Source organism: Falco cherrug, chromosome 3 (assembly GCF_023634085.1).
Source record: "Falco cherrug isolate bFalChe1 chromosome 3, bFalChe1.pri, whole genome shotgun sequence".
Lineage (NCBI taxonomy): Eukaryota > Metazoa > Chordata > Aves > Falconiformes > Falconidae > Falco > Falco cherrug.
In genome coordinates, this window is record NC_073699.1 from 25,753,376 (window position 1) to 25,758,159 (window position 4,784).

Sequence of the window (4,784 nt, forward strand, 5' to 3'; positions counted from 1 at the left end):
CAGGTTTATATCAAATTCAGATGGTTTTCAAATGATTGTTTCAAAAAGCCTGCTGATACAAATGTTTCACCTTCAACTCAGATTTTCATGCATACTCATTCCACAAATGTTTCATTTTTTATAACTGAACTTAAACTGATCCAGCAGTCAAGGGATGTTCTTTCCATAGGCAAATTTATAAAATAATATTCACTACAAGTTGTTGTACACTGATTATATTGAAACTTTTTTATAATAACATATTATGTTTCCTCAAATACTGCCTCGGGATATAACATTTAAAAACATTTCCCAGTGGGAAAATATCCTTTTTATTCCCTCCCTTTTATTTCCCTTTTACATTTTTTTTTTTAATAAATCAAAGGAACGGCAATTTCAAGTTAATTAACAGATGATTTATTGTAGCCTTTAATACAAAACGCTACTTTGAAAAATAACTTTAGAACACACTTATTTTGAAAAGTCTCATTTGTTTACCTGATCTCCAGTTCAAGTATACTTGAACTCCAACAGTTTTCCCCCAAATCTCTCTCCTGCAAACAACTTGGGATTGCAAAACTGGTTTCTTTCATGCTCATCCATCATCATCAATAATAAAGATGTGATATTAAATCATGCCCTTCCTCACTGATTCCAATACTCTGGGATAAAGAAACTCTACTTATAATTGCCTGTCTTGTTTTGGATATTTAAAGTACACTGTGTCACACTTACAGAGCCAAATTCATTTATTCCTAAGCAATCCAACTAAGCTCACTGAAGTCTTCAGTAATTCCCACATCCAGTTCTGTCCTCTAACAGGCCTTTCAAAACTCTCTTGAGAACATAGAATTGGACAAGCCGGTAGAACTGAAGATGCATTTGTTATTTTCTAATCCAATTATACTTTCTCCTACCTTTTCTTGTTACCTTGCTGAACAAAATCAAAATTGTACCATAGGGTGGAAAGGACTATTTCTGTGTAAAAGATTCCTCCCTCCATTCTTTTGACATACCGCATTCTCTGAAGTAAGCAAGCAACAGACTAAGAACAGGTTCAAAGCCAGCAGTCGTATGTTTTCCTTTGCAATTATAATTTTGACTTGATCATGTGCCAGTATATTATGATACATGATGTATTGCTTAGGAGGATGTCAGTCAGCAGAGACATCTACATTTGTAAGAGATTCAACTCTTAAGCCTTGACTCTAACAGGTATCCTGTATTTGTAAGCTATGAGAAAGGGCATATTTTTCCCCACAAGTAGCATGTAGGCATAAAGCCCCTTTCCTCATGAAATAATTATCTCCTTGCTTCCTCTGTTCTTCATCACCTTTGTGGAGGAGGAAAAAAAACCAAAAAAACCCACACGTATTTATTTACCTGTTTTACAAAAAACCTAAGTAACCAGTTAGTAACTGACTGACTTCTATTAAAATGTTCACTTGATTGAAATTACCAGTGAACCCTGCAACACAACAGTGTTCCATGAATTTTTCAGTTTTTAATGAGAGAAATATTTCCAAAAATTCATAAAATGTCACATTGAAAGCTGGCAATAGAGCCTAACACCACTTATTGGTAAAGTACAATCACATAAGCATTGCTGCACTCAGCTTTTTAATATGGCCATCCTTTCAAGTGAGGAAAACTTGCCTATGAAAGCTCCATTAGTATAAATGCAGAGTAATTCCACTAATTTAATTATCATTCAATTAAACAAGCTCTTTACTAATATCCTTGTGCCAGAAAACATGTATCAAATAATTATAAAGTTTTAATATGGTACTTCCATTTTGGACTCTTGTTTTTCCTCATTTTTTTTCCCCAAATACTTTAAAATACTGTATCATCATAGCCATCTTCTATTTTAGATGATTCAACTGAATTATGGGACACACTTAGTGTAAATTTGACTGCTATCCAGAAACAGTTGACAGATGTGAATTCTTCTGTATGTCACATACTTGATTTTAGGAATATTTTTGTTCTCGCAAGTGTAAAAATTATTTATGGAATGCAGGAATTAGAATCTTTTTTTCCGACACAAACAAAGCTAAAAGAAAAAAAGACAGAAATATTATTTCTGAATTACAAATACCAAAATTTAAAAAATAAACAAGTTACGTAAAGTTTGAATCATATCTTCTGTGTCAAAGGATGTGGAAGAAGTTAGTAGGTTCTATTCCCGTTTGATAACGTGGGACCGAAAAATATTTTACTATGATTTCCTAGTGTTACTTAATTCTAACAATGCAAAGAATGTTGGATTCCATTGCTGTGTTAACAATGAGATAAATGACATCCAATTATGTAAAAGTATTCCTTTAGACAAAATTTCCTCACTATTTCAGAAATATGAAATCAAAAGACTCAGCCCAAGCAAGACACATTCCTGTTGATTTTCTTAAGATATTTTTGCAGATAATTCTAGCCAAGTGGCTTTTATTACATGAACCAAACTAGCAATCTTAAGTACATTGATATTTAAGAATATTAAGTACCAGTGGACTGAAATTTCAGAAGGGAAGAAGTTCAGCTTCATGTCTGGTCTATATCAAAAATTAAATCTGACCTAGAGATTACTAAGCCTTGTATAATTCCTCAGTCAGGTGTTTGTGCAAGAGTTCAAACTAAACTCAATTATCCAGTCATTCACTTAAGGCTGGTTAAGACTTTTGCCATGAAAGCTTAAATGTCTTCTAGAACAATTTTCCCTAAGAAGCTATAGATACCTCACTAAATTATATGGCTAAAGCAGTCAGACACACTCCTCTCTTCTCAGAAGAGTAGTCCTCAGTGCTGAGTACATTTCACGTTGGGAATTTACAACAGGTGTCCTGACAGTTCCTCTTGGCACAGTATTGTCATAGCAGTCTTTCTGCTAAAAATGCTTTGCCCAGCTATTCTTTACATCTTTCAGCTCATTACTGTACTTGGACATAGTCGCTCATCAAATAGAATTGAGCACTGCACAGTGCCTTGGATGCTTTAGCCTTTTGCACTGCTGAGGGCCTTCCACTGGCATCTCCACAGCCTGCTTTCCACAAACAGCTCTGTAACCAAACTGCCATAAGGAGGAACAACTAACAGCAAATCTGAACAGGCCCTGGTGAAACCCACCTAGTTACTATGGGAAAAGTATTACAAGGGGGTATCTTTCACCATTAGAGTGATGTATGCCATCAGCAATATGTAGGTACCATACAGGAACTATTTAAAGCTAAATATATCTACAATTACTATGAAAAACATAAGGGTGCCTTGCAGGTAAAAAGATATCCTTTTCCACAGCTGATGTTCTGAGAAGACTGTTACTAATACAAAACTACACACCCCACAGAATCCTATAAAAAGTGTTAACAACTCAGGGTCACATGAAGAACTGACTTCATTCATCCTGCATAAATACTTTCTTTTACTTACAGAACAACTTCTACCATCGTAATCATTAAGCTGCTATGAAGTCTTGCTTCAAAATGCCAGCCTGTCACATTCTTAATTCTGTAACCTTTATATCTTTCTGTTAAGGTAGGGAGAACATCAGTAGCACCCTGAAGAATGGCTTAGTAAATGTACCATCTCCTTATTTCTCATTTCCCACTTACATTTAAAACAAACCTGCCAACTCTAAAACTAACCTGTACCACAACTAATTTAACTCACTATTCAGCATAAACAGCTACTGTAGCTACCATAGACAAAGTCTGTAGTTACATGAATCATAAAGCAAATGATTTATGCCTCAGCCTTGAGTCATGCTTTATGTGAAGAGATGAGGCTTGACTCACTAGAATCAATCAACGGTATGTCCAGCCAAGTATCAACAGAAAACGTACAAAGTATAAAAGCAAAAAGTACCTTTTATACCTTTCAGTGTTCTGGTGAGTTAACACCATGGTGAATCAGGCACCATTTAGGCTGGAACCTTTAAGATCATCAAGTCCAACTGTTAACCTGGCACTGCCAAGTCCACCACTAAACCACATCCCCGAGTGCCACATCTGTATGACTTTCAAATTCCCCCAGGGATGGGGACTCAACTGCTTCCTTGGGCAGCTTGTTCCAACGCCTCCTTACTCTGGATACAGTATCCAAGTTATTGATATTAGTGACCCCCCTGTTCCTGTTGCTGAACTCAACATTTCCACACTTGCTTGGGTATCACTGTGTAAGCCACTGTCCACCGGCTCCCCAGCCTCCTTGCACCTCACCTGTCATGCCCTCACCACCAAGAGCTCAGAAACACAGCGAACATGGACCATCACTTAACTAGTACTTCACTTTGTGCCAAAGCCCATTTAGGCCTGGTTCTAGTTCCCCTTTACTACAGTAAATCAACACAAGCTCCCCACACAGCACAAAGTGATGGGGCTGGCCTCGCACCGCAGAGCTAGTCTATAACAGTTTTAGGCGAAATTCACCACTTCAAAAATCAAACTCTATTAAGCTGGCCCCACCACAAGCGACTGGCTGTCTCTGAGCACTTATCCTAGCGCCTTCAGCCCGCCGAGGCACGGGCACGGCCCTACCGCCACCTCAAGCAAAGGAAGGGAGACCAGGGCTGGGGCTACAGCTCGGCCACCGCCTCCGCACCGGCACAGCAACAGCCTCAAGCGCCCCGCCGCAGCCCCCGCCGCAGCCCGCGGCCAGGCGCCCGGCCGCCCACCCACTCCCACAGCTGCGCCCATCGCCCCACCGCGCAGGCGCCCGCCGGCTGCCCCCTCCTGCGGGGCGGGCGGGGCCGCGCAGGCGCACGGGCCGCGCAGGGGCCGCGCAGGGGCCACGCAGCCCGTAAGAGCGGC